The following is a 15,727-nucleotide window of genomic DNA, read 5'->3' as shown; positions in this document are numbered from 1 at the left end:
TAGCGTAAACAGTCAAAACTTTTCCACAATACGTGACAACCATTTAATTTCTGGGCTTCCGTGGCTCAATGGTTAGCGCGTTCGGCTGTTAACCGAAAGGTTGGTGGTTCGAGCCCATCCGTGAGCGGTGTTGTGAGGTCTCAGATGTGACGTAAAAAGTCAAAGTTTTTCCACAATACCTGACGAACATTTAATTTTTGGGCTTCCGTGGCGCAATGGTTTGCGCGTTCGGCTGTTAACCGAAAGGTTAGTGGTTCGAGCCCACCCCGGAGCGGTGTTGTGAGATCTCACATGTAACGTAAAAATCGTAAGTTTTTCCACAATACCTGACGAACATTTAATCTTTGGGCTTCCGTTGCGCAATGGTTAGCGCCGTCGGCTGTTAACCAAAAGGTTTGTGGTTCGAGCCCATCTGGGAGCGGTGATGTGAGGTCTTAGATGTGACGTAAAAAGTCAAAGTTTTTCCACAATACCTGACGACCTTTTAATTTTTGGGCTTCCGTGGCGCAATGGTTAGCGCGTTCGGCTGTTAACCGAAAGGTTGGTGGTTCGAGCCCACCCGGGAGCCGTGTTGTGTGGTCTCAAATGTAAAAAGCCAAAGTTTTTCCACAATACCTGACGACCACTTGATTTTTGGGCTTCCGTGGCGCAATGGTTAGCGCGTTCGGCTGTTAACCGAGAGGCTGGTGGTTCGAGCCCACCCGGAAGTGGTGTTGTGGGGTCTCAGAAGTAGCGTAAACATATTGATATCCGATATCATTTTATAAGGGATTGTATTAATAAAGGTCTTGTTAATGTTGAATTCATAAGAACAAATGATAATATTGCTGATATGTTTACCAAGGCAATACCAACTAGAAAATTTAAAGAATTTTGCAACACACTAAGGTTGCAGTATTAACAAACCAAAGTGATACTATAAATAGAAAATGTGATAAATAATTAATAGATTAATGTGATAATAAGACTAACCTGATATATAATTGGTAATAATAGACTAAAGTGCTATAATGTGACAAAAGAACATAACAATGTATTAATGAAGTAACATAATAATGTATGAAAAAAAAACAGAAACAAAACAAAGAAGTATAAAGCATAATAGCTCAGACAACGAAAAAAAGAGGGGAGCATGTTGGAACTGAACTGAACTGAACAGTTATCTTCGCCATAATCACATGATAGAGATAAAGAACCTTTGCACCTAACCCGAGTTTAGGATTAGACTGAATTAGTGATAATGCATCACTCACTCTCTCTCTCGATCGGTTCTCTACCAGTGAGTCTCCCTCAGGATGTGCCTCTCGTGTGTAACGCTAAGTAGACCTAGTATTGTAGTAGGACGTATTCAACTATTTGTAATTATAACCAGTATGTAATAACAGTAAGAGTGCTTTACCGTAATGAAGAACGATGACTAACTTAACATAAACAGATTAATAATAAACTAATATGGTTTTATATAATCCGGCGTCATTCTTGAATATTAATTTAACAACTCTGAATTTTACGTTACATATAAGACCTCACAACACCGCTCCCGGATGGGCTCGAACCACCAACCTTTCGGTTAACAGCCGAACGCGCTAACCATTGCGCCACGGAAGCCCAAGATTAAATGGTCGTCAGGTATTGTGGAAAAACTTTGACTTTTTACGTCACACCTGAGACCTCACAACACCGCTCCCGGATGGGCTCGAACCACAAACCTATTGGTTAACATCCGAACGCGCTAACCGTGGAGCCAAGGAAGCTCAGAAATGAAATGGTCGTCAGGTAGTGATCGTACGGGGTGAGATTTTTGTCGGGTCGGGTTCCGGGTCGGGTTGCGAAAAAAACCCGGAAAATCGGGTCGGGTCGGGTCGGGGTTTTCCTTTTTAATAATATAAATGTAATTAACATATTCTAAAAAATTATACATAGTAACTATGTACTATGTAATGTAAGGAATTTATTTTCTGTAATTTAGTTCCAAGTTATCACTGCTTTAGTGCTAATCTGCCATATCATTGCTTTAGTGAATCCAATAGTAGGCGAATCTGCCATATCATTGCTATCTGATAGAACGTCGTGGAAGGGATTGAGGTAACTAATTGTCCCAGAACAGGCGCAACTTCCATCTAAAAACTTTCCAAATTTTCCTTGTCCTATGTCTTTGGCAGTGGCTGAAAGCGGTTTCTGGTACTCGTGAAACTCTTCTACCACTTTTTCAATTTTGAAATCAATTGCTCGCAACTTAACACACAATTAATACATTGGCATTTGACGGACGACCATGAAATTGCCGACATATATTAGTTTTCTACTGGCTTTCGAAGCCTCGAGACAGAAAAAAATTAAATATTCAAGCTCGCCCTAATCAGATTTGAGTTCCTATCTACTGTAACACAAAGCGCGACCGTCAATAATAGCTTACCCTCGACTTCGGGCCCACCCCGATTTTTTTTAAACCCGACTTCAAAATTAACTGGCCGGGTCGGGTCGGGTCGGGTTGGAAAAAACCGGGGATCCCCGACTTCCCGGGTCGGGTTGGAAAAAACCGGGGATCCCCGACTTCCCGGGTCGGGTTCGGGTTCCCCGTACGATCACTATCGTCAGGTATTGTGGAAAAACATCGACTTTTTACGTCACATCTGAGACCTTGCAACACGGCTCCCGGATGGACTCGAACCACAAACCTTTTGAATAGCAGCTGAACGCGCTAACCATTGCGCCACGGAAGCTCAAAAATTAAATGTTCGTCAGTTATTGTGGAAAAACTCTGAATTTTACGTTACATCTAAGACCTCAAAACACCGTTCCCGGATGGGCTCGAACCACCAACCTTTCGGTTAACAGCCGAACGCGCTAACCATTGCGCCACGGAAGCCCAAAAATTAAATGGTCGTCAGGTATTGTGGAAAAACTTTGGCATTTTACGTTACATCTGAGACCTCACAACACCGCTCCCAGGTGGGCTCGAACCACCAACCTATTGGTTAACAGCCGAACGCGCTAACCATTGCGCCACGGAAGTCCAAAAGTTAAATGGTCGTCAGGTATTGTGGAAAAACTTTGGCATTTTACATTACATTTGAGATCCCACATCACCGCTCCCAGGTGGGCTCGAACCACCAACCTATAGGTTAACAGCCGAACGCGCTAACCATTGAGCCACGGAAGCCCAGAAATTAAATATTTGTCACGTTATATGGAAAAGTTTTGACTTTTTACGCTACTTCTGAGACCCCACAACACCACTTCCGGGTGGGTTCGAACCACCAGCCTCTCGGTTAACAGCCGAACGCGCTACCCATTGCGCCACGGAAGCCCAAAAATCAAATGGTCGTCAGGTATTGTGGAAAAACTTTGACTTTTTACGTCACATCTAAGACCTCACAACACCGCTCCCGGATGGGCTCGAACCACCAACCTTTCGGTTAACAGCCGAACGCGCTAACCATTGCGCCACGGAAGCCCAAGATTAAATGGTCGTCAGGTATTGTGGAAAAACTTTGACTTTTTACGTCACACCTGAGACCTCACAACACCGCTCCCGGATGGGCTCGAACCACAAACCTTTTGGTTAACATCCGAACGCGCTAACCGTGGAGCCAAGGAAGCTCAGAAATGAAATGGTCGTCAGGTATTGTGGAAAAACATCGACTTTTTACGTCACATCTGAGACCTTGCAACACGGCTCCCGGATGGACTCGAACCACAAACCTTTTGAATAGCAGCTGAACGCGCTAACCATTGCGCCACGGAAGCTCAAAAATTAAATGTTCGTCAGTTATTGTGGAAAAACTCTGAATTTTACGTTACATCTAAGACCTCAAAACACCGTTCCCGGATGGGCTCGAACCACCAACCTTTCGGTTAACAGCCGAACGCGCTAACCATTGCGCCACGGAAGCCCAAAAATTAAATGGTCGTCAGGTATTGTGGAAAAACTTTGGCATTTTACGTTACATCTGAGACCTCACAACACCGCTCCCAGGTGGGCTCGAACCACCAACCTATTGGTTAACAGCCGAACGCGCTAACCATTGCGCCACGGAAGTCCAAAAGTTAAATGGTCGTCAGGTATTGTGGAAAAACTTTGGCATTTTACATTACATTTGAGATCCCACATCACCGCTCCCAGGTGGGCTCGAACCACCAACCTATAGGTTAACAGCCGAACGCGCTAACCATTGAGCCACGGAAGCCCAGAAATTAAATATTTGTCACGTTATATGGAAAAGTTTTGACTTTTTACGCTACTTCTGAGACCCCACAACACCACTTCCGGGTGGGCTCGAACCACCAGCCTCTCGGTTAACAGCCGAACGCGCTACCCATTGCGCCACGGAAGCCCAAAAATCAAATGGTCGTCAGGTATTGTGGAAAAACTTTGACTTTTTACGTCACATCTAAGACCTCACAACACCGCTCCCGGATGGGCTCGAACCACCAACCTTTCGGTTAACAGCCGAACGCGCTAACCATTGCGCCACGGAAGCCCAAGATTAAATGGTCGTCAGGTATTGTGGAAAAACTTTGACTTTTTACGTCACACCTGAGACCTCACAACACCGCTCCCGGATGGGCTCGAACCACAAACCTTTTGGTTAACATCCGAACGCGCTAACCGTGGAGCCAAGGAAGCTCAGAAATGAAATGGTCGTCAGGTATTGTGGAAAAACATCGACTTTTTACGTCACATCTGAGACCTTGCAACACGGCTCCCGGATGGACTCGAACCACAAACCTTTTGAATAGCAGCTGAACGCGCTAACCATTGCGCCACGGAAGCTCAAAAATTAAATGTTCGTCAGTTATTGTGGAAAAACTCTGAATTTTACGTTACATCTAAGACCTCAAAACACCGTTCCCGGATGGGCTCGAACCACCAACCTTTCGGTTAACAGCCGAACGCGCTAACCATTGCGCCACGGAGGCCCAAAAATTAAATGGTCGTCACGTATTGTGGAAAAACTTTGGCATTTTACGTTACATCTGAGACCTCACAACACCGCTCCCAGGTGGGCTCGAACCACCAACCTATTGGTTAACAGCCGAACGCGCTAACCATTGCGCCACGGAAGTCCAAAAGTTAAATGGTCGTCAGGTATTGTGGAAAAACTTTGGCATTTTACATTACATTTGAGATCCCACATCACCGCTCCCAGGTGGGCTCGAACCACCAACCTATTGGTTAACAGCCGAACGCGCTAACCATTGAGCCACGGAAGCCCAGAAATTAAATAATTGTCACGTTATATGGAAAAGTTTTGACTTTTTACGCTACTTCTGAGACCCCACAACACCACTTCCGGGTGGGCTCGAACCACCAGCCTCTCGGTTAACAGCCGAACGCGCAAACCATTGCGCCACGGAAGCCCAAAAATCAAATGGTCGTCAGGTATTGTGGAAAAACTTTGACTTTTTACGTCACATCTAAGACCTCACAACACCGCTCCCGGATGGGCTCGAACCACAAACCTATTGGTTAACATCCGAACGCGCTAACCGTGGAGCCAAGGAAGCTCAGAAATGAAATGGTCGTCAGGTAGTGATCGTACGGCGTGAGATTTTTGTCGGGTCGGGTTCCGGGTCGGGTTGCGAAAAAAACCCGGAAAATCGGGTCGGGTCGGGTCGGGGTTTTCCTTTTTAATAATATAAATGTAATTAACATATTCTAAAAAATTATACATAGTAACTATGTACTATGTAATGTAAGGAATTTATTTTCTGTAATTTAGTTCCAAGTTATCACTGCTTTAGTGCTAATCTGCCATATCATTGCTTTAGTGAATCCAATAGTAGGCGAATCTGCCATATCATTGCTATCTGATAGAACGTCGTGGAAGGGATTGAGGTAACTAATTGTCCCAGAACAGGCGCAACTTCCATCTAAAAACTTTCCAAATTTTCCTTGTCCTATGTCTTTGGCAGTGGCTGAAAGCGGTTTCTGGTACTCGTGAAACTCTTCTACCACTTTTTCAATTTTGAAATCAATTGCTCGCAACTTAACACACAATTAATACATTGGAATTTGACGGACGACCATGAAATTGCCGACATATATTAGTTTTCTACTGGCTTTCGAAGCCTCGAGACAGAAAAAAATTAAATATTCAAGCTCGCCCTAATCAGATTTGAGTTCCTATCTACTGTAACACAAAGCGCGACCGTCAATAATAGCTTACCCTCGACTTCGGGCCCACCCCGATTTTTTTTAAACCCGACTTCAAAATTAACTGGCCGGGTCGGGTCGGGTCGGGTTGGAAAAAACCGGGGATCCCCGACTTCCCGGGTCGGGTTGGAAAAAACCGGGGATCCCCGACTTCCCGGGTCGGGTTCGGGTTCCCCGTACGATCACTATCGTCAGGTATTGTGGAAAAACATCGACTTTTTACGTCACATCTGAGACCTTGCAACACGGCTCCCGGATGGACTCGAACCACAAACCTTTTGAATAGCAGCTGAACGCGCTAACCATTGCGCCACGGAAGCTCAAAAATTAAATGTTCGTCAGTTATTGTGGAAAAACTCTTAATTTTACGTTACATCTAAGACCTCAAAACACCGTTCCCGGATGGGCTCGAACCACCAACCTTTCGGTTAACAGCCGAACGCGCTAACCATTGCGCCACGGAAGCCCAAAAATTAAATGGTCGTCAGGTATTGTGGAAAAACTTTGGCATTTTACGTTACATCTGAGACCTCACAACACCGCTCCCAGGTGGGCTCGAACCACCAACCTATTGGTTAACAGCCGAACGCGCTAACCATTGCGCCACGGAAGTCCAAAAGTTAAATGGTCGTCAGGTATTGTGGAAAAACTTTGGCATTTTACATTACATTTGAGATCCCACATCACCGCTCCCAGGTGGGCTCGAACCACCAACCTATAGGTTAACAGCCGAACGCGCTAACCATTGAGCCACGGAAGCCCAGAAATTAAATATTTGTCACGTTATATGGAAAAGTTTTGACTTTTTACGCTACTTCTGAGACCCCACAACACCACTTCCGGGTGGGCTCGAACCACCAGCCTCTCGGTTAACAGCCGAACGCGCTACCCATTGCGCCACGGAAGCCCAATAATCAAATGGTCGTCAGGTATTGTGGAAAAACTTTGACTTTTTACGTCACATCTAAGACCTCACAACACCGCTCCCGGATGGGCTCGAACCACCAACCTTTCGGTTAACAGCCGAACGCGCTAACCATTGCGCCACGGAAGCCCAAAAATTAAATGGTCGTCACGTATTGTGGAAAAACTTTGGCATTTTACGTTACATCTGAGACCTCACAACACCGCTCCCAGGTGGGCTCGAACCACCAACCTATTGGTTAACAGCCGAACGCGCTAACCATTGCGCCACGGAAGTCCAAAAGTTAAATGGTCGTCAGGTATTGTGGAAAAACTTTGGCATTTTACATTACATTTGAGATCCCACATCACCGCTCCCAGGTGGGCTCGAACCACCAACCTATTGGTTAACAGCCGAACGCGCTAACCATTGAGCCACGGAAGCCCAGAAATTAAATAATTGTCACGTTATATGGAAAAGTTTTGACTTTTTACGCTACTTCTGAGACCCCACAACACCACTTCCGGGTGGGCTCGAACCACCAGCCTCTCGGTTAACAGCCGAACGCGCAAACCATTGCGCCACGGAAGCCCAAAAATCAAATGGTCGTCAGGTATTGTGGAAAAACTTTGACTTTTTACGTCACATCTAAGACCTCACAACACCGCTCCCGGATGGGCTCGAACCACAAACCTATTGGTTAACATCCGAACGCGCTAACCGTGGAGCCAAGGAAGCTCAGAAATGAAATGGTCGTCAGGTAGTGATCGTACGGGGTGAGATTTTTGTCGGGTCGGGTTCCGGGTCGGGTTGCGAAAAAAACCCGGAAAATCGGGTCGGGTCGGGTCGGGGTTTTCCTTTTTAATAATATAAATGTAATTAACATATTCTAAAAAATTATACATAGTAACTATGTACTATGTAATGTAAGGAATTTATTTTCTGTAATTTAGTTCCAAGTTATCACTGCTTTAGTGCTAATCTGCCATATCATTGCTTTAGTGAATCCAATAGTAGGCGAATCTGCCATATCATTGCTATCTGATAGAACGTCGTGGAAGGGATTGAGGTAACTAATTGTCCCAGAACAGGCGCAACTTCCATCTAAAAACTTTCCAAATTTTCCTTGTCCTATGTCTTTGGCAGTGGCTGAAAGCGGTTTCTGGTACTCGTGAAACTCTTCTACCACTTTTTCAATTTTGAAATCAATTGCTCGCAACTTAACACACAATTAATACATTGGAATTTGACGGACGACCATGAAATTGCCGACATATATTAGTTTTCTACTGGCTTTCGAAGCCTCGAGACAGAAAAAAATTAAATATTCAAGCTCGCCCTAATCAGATTTGAGTTCCTATCTACTGTAACACAAAGCGCGACCGTCAATAATAGCTTACCCTCGACTTCGGGCCCACCCCGATTTTTTTTAAACCCGACTTCAAAATTAACTGGCCGGGTCGGGTCGGGTCGGGTTGGAAAAAACCGGGGATCCCCGACTTCCCGGGTCGGGTTGGAAAAAACCGGGGATCCCCGACTTCCCGGGTCGGGTTCGGGTTCCCCGTACGATCACTATCGTCAGGTATTGTGGAAAAACATCGACTTTTTACGTCACATCTGAGACCTTGCAACACGGCTCCCGGATGGACTCGAACCACAAACCTTTTGAATAGCAGCTGAACGCGCTAACCATTGCGCCACGGAAGCTCAAAAATTAAATGTTCGTCAGTTATTGTGGAAAAACTCTTAATTTTACGTTACATCTAAGACCTCAAAACACCGTTCCCGGATGGGCTCGAACCACCAACCTTTCGGTTAACAGCCGAACGCGCTAACCATTGCGCCACGGAAGCCCAAAAATTAAATGGTCGTCAGGTATTGTGGAAAAACTTTGGCATTTTACGTTACATCTGAGACCTCACAACACCGCTCCCAGGTGGGCTCGAACCACCAACCTATTGGTTAACAGCCGAACGCGCTAACCATTGCGCCACGGAAGTCCAAAAGTTAAATGGTCGTCAGGTATTGTGGAAAAACTTTGGCATTTTACATTACATTTGAGATCCCACATCACCGCTCCCAGGTGGGCTCGAACCACCAACCTATAGGTTAACAGCCGAACGCGCTAACCATTGAGCCACGGAAGCCCAGAAATTAAATATTTGTCACGTTATATGGAAAAGTTTTGACTTTTTACGCTACTTCTGAGACCCCACAACACCACTTCCGGGTGGGCTCGAACCACCAGCCTCTCGGTTAACAGCCGAACGCGCTACCCATTGCGCCACGGAAGCCCAATAATCAAATGGTCGTCAGGTATTGTGGAAAAACTTTGACTTTTTACGTCACATCTAAGACCTCACAACACCGCTCCCGGATGGGCTCGAACCACCAACCTTTCGGTTAACAGCCGAACGCGCTAACCATTGCGCCACGGAAGCCCAAAAATTAAATGGTCGTCACGTATTGTGGAAAAACTTTGGCATTTTACGTTACATCTGAGACCTCACAACACCGCTCCCAGGTGGGCTCGAACCACCAACCTATTGGTTAACAGCCGAACGCGCTAACCATTGCGCCACGGAAGTCCAAAAGTTAAATGGTCGTCAGGTATTGTGGAAAAACTTTGGCATTTTACATTACATTTGAGATCCCACATCACCGCTCCCAGGTGGGCTCGAACCACCAACCTATTGGTTAACAGCCGAACGCGCTAACCATTGAGCCACGGAAGCCCAGAAATTAAATAATTGTCACGTTATATGGAAAAGTTTTGACTTTTTACGCTACTTCTGAGACCCCACAACACCACTTCCGGGTGGGCTCGAACCACCAGCCTCTCGGTTAACAGCCGAACGCGCAAACCATTGCGCCACGGAAGCCCAAAAATCAAATGGTCGTCAGGTATTGTGGAAAAACTTTGACTTTTTACGTCACATCTAAGACCTCACAACACCGCTCCCGGATGGGCTCGAACCACAAACCTATTGGTTAACATCCGAACGCGCTAACCGTGGAGCCAAGGAAGCTCAGAAATGAAATGGTCGTCAGGTAGTGATCGTACGGGGTGAGATTTTTGTCGGGTCGGGTTCCGGGTCGGGTTGCGAAAAAAACCCGGAAAATCGGGTCGGGTCGGGTCGGGGTTTTCCTTTTTAATAATATAAATGTAATTAACATATTCTAAAAAATTATACATAGTAACTATGTACTATGTAATGTAAGGAATTTATTTTCTGTAATTTAGTTCCAAGTTATCACTGCTTTAGTGCTAATCTGCCATATCATTGCTTTAGTGAATCCAATAGTAGGCGAATCTGCCATATCATTGCTATCTGATAGAACGTCGTGGAAGGGATTGAGGTAACTAATTGTCCCAGAACAGGCGCAACTTCCATCTAAAAACTTTCCAAATTTTCCTTGTCCTATGTCTTTGGCAGTGGCTGAAAGCGGTTTCTGGTACTCGTGAAACTCTTCTACCACTTTTTCAATTTTGAAATCAATTGCTCGCAACTTAACACACAATTAATACATTGGAATTTGACGGACGACCATGAAATTGCCGACATATATTAGTTTTCTACTGGCTTTCGAAGCCTCGAGACAGAAAAAAATTAAATATTCAAGCTCGCCCTAATCAGATTTGAGTTCCTATCTACTGTAACACAAAGCGCGACCGTCAATAATAGCTTACCCTCGACTTCGGGCCCACCCCGATTTTTTTAAACCCGACTTCAAAATTAACTGGCCGGGTCGGGTCGGGTCGGGTTGGAAAAAACCGGGGATCCCCGACTTCCCGGGTCGGGTTGGAAAAAACCGGGGATCCCCGACTTCCCGGGTCGGGTTCGGGTTCCCCGTACGATCACTATCGTCAGGTATTGTGGAAAAACATCGACTTTTTACGTCACATCTGAGACCTTGCAACACGGCTCCCGGATGGACTCGAACCACAAACCTTTTGAATAGCAGCTGAACGCGCTAACCATTGCGCCACGGAAGCTCAAAAATTAAATGTTCGTCAGTTATTGTGGAAAAACTCTGAATTTTACGTTACATCTAAGACCTCAAAACACCGTTCCCGGATGGGCTCGAACCACCAACCTTTCGGTTAACAGCCGAACGCGCTAACCATTGCGCCACGGAAGCCCAAAAATTAAATGGTCGTCAGGTATTGTGGAAAAACTTTGGCATTTTACGTTACATCTGAGACCTCACAACACCGCTCCCAGGTGGGCTCGAACCACCAACCTATTGGTTAACAGCCGAACGCGCTAACCATTGCGCCACGGAAGTCCAAAAGTTAAATGGTCGTCAGGTATTGTGGAAAAACTTTGGCATTTTACATTACATTTGAGATCCCACATCACCGCTCCCAGGTGGGCTCGAACCACCAACCTATAGGTTAACAGCCGAACGCGCTAACCATTGAGCCACGGAAGCCCAGAAATTAAATATTTGTCACGTTATATGGAAAAGTTTTGACTTTTTACGCTACTTCTGAGACCCCACAACACCACTTCCGGGTGGGCTCGAACCACCAGCCTCTCGGTTAACAGCCGAACGCGCTACCCATTGCGCCACGGAAGCCCAATAATCAAATGGTCGTCAGGTATTGTGGAAAAACTTTGACTTTTTACGTCACATCTAAGACCTCACAACACCGCTCCCGGATGGGCTCGAACCACCAACCTTTCGGTTAACAGCCGAACGCGCTAACCATTGCGCCACGGAAGCCCAAGATTAAATGGTCGTCAGGTATTGTGGAAAAACTTTGACTTTTTACGTCACACCTGAGACCTCACAACACCGCTCCCGGATGGGCTCGAACCACAAACCTTTTGGTTAACATCCGAACGCGCTAACCGTGGAGCCAAGGAAGCTCAGAAATGAAATGGTCGTCAGGTATTGAGGAAAAACATCGACTTTTTACGTCACATCTGAGACCTTGCAACACGGCTCCCGGATGGACTCGAACCACAAACCTTTTGAATAGCAGCTGAACGCGCTAACCATTGCGCCACGGAAGCTCAAAAATTAAATGTTCGTCAGTTATTGTGGAAAAACTCTGAATTTTACGTTACATCTAAGACCTCAAAACACCGTTCCCGGATGGGCTCGAACCACCAACCTTTCGGTTAACAGCCGAACGCGCTAACCATTGCGCCACGGAAGCCCAAAAATTAAATGGTCGTCACGTATTGTGGAAAAACTTTGGCATTTTACGTTACATCTGAGACCTCACAACACCGCTCCCAGGTGGGCTCGAACCACCAACCTATTGGTTAACAGCCGAACGCGCTAACCATTGCGCCACGGAAGTCCAAAAGTTAAATGGTCGTCAGGTATTGTGGAAAAACTTTGGCATTTTACATTACATTTGAGATCCCACATCACCGCTCCCAGGTGGGCTCGAACCACCAACCTATTGGTTAACAGCCGAACGCGCTAACCATTGAGCCACGGAAGCCCAGAAATTAAATATTTGTCACGTTATATGGAAAAGTTTTGACTTTTTACGCTACTTCTGAGACCCCACAACACCACTTCCGGGTGGGCTCGAACCACCAGCCTCTCGGTTAACAGCCGAACGCGCTACCCATTGCGCCACGGAAGCCCAAAAATCAAATGGTCGTCAGGTATTGTGGAAAAACTTTGACTTTTTACGTCACATCTAAGACCTCACAACACCGCTCCCGGATGGGCTCGAACCACCAACCTTTCGGTTAACAGCCGAACGCGCTAACCATTGCGCCACGGAAGCCCAAGATTAAATGGTCGTCAGGTATTGTGGAAAAACTTTGACTTTTTACGTCACACCTGAGACCTCACAACACCGCTCCCGGATGGGCTCGAACCACAAACCTTTTGGTTAACATCCGAACGCGCTAACCGTGGAGCCAAGGAAGCTCAGAAATGAAATGGTCGTCAGGTATTGTGGAAAAACATCGACTTTTTACGTCACATCTGAGACCTTGCAACACGGCTCCCGGATGGACTCGAACCACAAACCTTTTGAATAGCAGCTGAACGCGCTAACCATTGCGCCACGGAAGCTCAAAAATTAAATGTTCGTCAGTTATTGTGGAAAAACTCTGAATTTTACGTTACATCTAAGACCTCAAAACACCGTTCCCGGATGGGCTCGAACCACCAACCTTTCGGTTAACAGCCGAACGCGCTAACCATTGCGCCACGGAAGCCCAAAAATTAAATGGTCGTCACGTATTGTGGAAAAACTTTGGCATTTTACGTTACATCTGAGACCTCACAACACCGCTCCCAGGTGGGCTCGAACCACCAACCTATTGGTTAACAGCCGAACGCGCTAACCATTGCGCCACGGAAGTCCAAAAGTTAAATGGTCGTCAGGTATTGTGGAAAAACTCTGGCATTTTACATTACATTTGAGATCCCACATCACCGCTCCCAGGTGGGCTCGAACCACCAACCTATTGGTTAACAGCCGAACGCGCTAACCATTGAGCCACGGAAGCCCAGAAATTAAATAATTGTCACGTTATATGGAAAAGTTTTGACTTTTTACGCTACTTCTGAGACCCCACAACACCACTTCCGGGTGGGCTCGAACCACCAGCCTCTCGGTTAACAGCCGAACGCGCAAACCATTGCGCCACGGAAGCCCAAAAATCAAATGGTCGTCAGGTATTGTGGAAAAACTTTGACTTTTTACGTCACATCTAAGACCTCACAATACCGCTCCCGGATGGGCTCGAACCACAAACCTTTTGGTTAACAGCCGACGGCGCTAACCGAAAATTAAAAGCCCAAAAACTAAATGGTCGTCAGGTATTGTGGAAAAACTTTGACTTTTTACGTCACATCTCAGACCTCACAACACCGATCCCGGATGGGCTCGAACCACCAACCTTTCGGTTAACAGCTGAACGCGCTAACCATTGCGCCACGGAAGCCCAAAAATTAAATATTCGTCAGGTATTGTGGAAAAGTTTTGGCTTTTTACGTTACATTTGAGATCCCAAAACACCGCTCCCGGGTGGGCTCGAAACACAAACCTATTCGTTAACAGCCGAACGCGCTAACCATTGCGCCACGGAAGCCCAAGATTAAATGGTCGTCAGGTATTGTGGAAAAACATCGACTTTTTACGTCACATCTGAGACCTTGCAACACGGCTCCCGGATGGACTCGAACCACAAACCTTTTGAATAGCAGCTGAACGCGCTAACCATTGCGCCACGGAAGCTCAAAAATTAAATGTTCGTCAGTTATTGTGGAAAAACTCTGAATTTTACGTTACATCTAAGACCTCAAAACACCGTTCCCGGATGGGCTCGAACCACCAACCTTTCGGTTAACAGCCGAACGCGCTAACCATTGCGCCACGGAAGCCCAAAAATTAAATGGTCGTCACGTATTGTGGAAAAACTTTGGCATTTTACGTTACATCTGAGACCTCACAACACCGCTCCCAGGTGGGCTCGAACCACCAACCTATTGGTTAACAGCCGAACGCGCTAACCATTGCGCCACGGAAGTCCAAAAGTTAAATGGTCGTCAGGTATTGTGGAAAAACTCTGGCATTTTACATTACATTTGAGATCCCACATCACCGCTCCCAGGTGGGCTCGAACCACCAACCTATTGGTTAACAGCCGAACGCGCTAACCATTGAGCCACGGAAGCCCAGAAATTAAATAATTGTCACGTTATATGGAAAAGTTTTGACTTTTTACGCTACTTCTGAGACCCCACAACACCACTTCCGGGTGGGCTCGAACCACCAGCCTCTCGGTTAACAGCCGAACGCGCAAACCATTGCGGCACGGAAGCCCAAAAATCAAATGGTCGTCAGGTATTGTGGAAAAACTTTGACTTTTTACGTCACATCTAAGACCTCACAACACCGCTCCCGGATGGGCTCGAACCACAAACCTTTTGGTTAACAGCCGACGGCGCTAACCGAAAATTAAAAGCCCAAAAACTAAATGGTCGTCAGGTATTGTGGAAAAACTTTGACTTTTTACGTCACATCTCAGACCTCACAACACCGATCCCGGATGGGCTCGAACCACCAACCTTTCGGTTAACAGCTGAACGCGCTAACCATTGCGCCACGGAAGCCCAAAAATTAAATATTCGTCAGGTATTGTGGAAAAGTTTTGGCTTTTTACGTTACATTTGAGATCCCAAAACACCGCTCCCGGGTGGGCTCGAAACACAAACCTATTCGTTAACAGCCGAACGCGCTAACCATTGCGCCACGGAAGCCCAAGATTAAATGGTCGTCAGGTATTGTGGAAAAACTTACGATTTTTACGTTACATGTGAGATCTCACAACACAGCTCCCGGGTGGGCTCGAACCACCAACCTTTCGGTTATCAGCCGAACGCGCAAACCATTGCGCCACGGAAGCCCAAAAATTAAATGTTCGTCAGGTATTGTGGAAAAACTTTTTACATTTTACGTCACATCTGAGACCTCACAACACCGCTCCCGGATGGGCTCGAACCACCAACCTTTCAGTTAACAGCCGAACGCGTTAACCATTGCGCCACGGAAGCCCAAAAATTAAATGGTCGTCAGGTATTGTGGAAAAACTTTGGCATTTTACATTACATTTGAGATCCCACAACACCGCTCCCGAGTTGGCTCGAACCACCAACCTTTCGGCTAACAGCCGAAC

The 15,727-nt window shown here is 46.2% G+C and overlaps 1 non-coding gene across 1 annotated transcript; it reads right to left on the bottom strand.

Moving 5' to 3' along the window:
• Positions 1 to 15,384: 15,384 nt before the first annotated feature.
• On the bottom strand, positions 15,385 to 15,457 carry TRNAI-GAU (transfer RNA isoleucine (anticodon GAU)). Its single transcript has one exon. It is a non-coding gene; the product is annotated as a tRNA-Ile (tRNA).
• Positions 15,458 to 15,727: the final 270 nt, after the last annotated feature.

This window comes from Phalangium opilio, unplaced genomic scaffold (assembly GCF_054372755.1).
Source record: "Phalangium opilio isolate 3A_F unplaced genomic scaffold, DU_Popi_V2 ptg000019l_1, whole genome shotgun sequence".
Classification (NCBI taxonomy): Eukaryota; Metazoa; Arthropoda; class Arachnida; order Opiliones; family Phalangiidae; genus Phalangium; species Phalangium opilio.
This window is presented reverse-complemented; position numbering and strand designations above follow the sequence as displayed.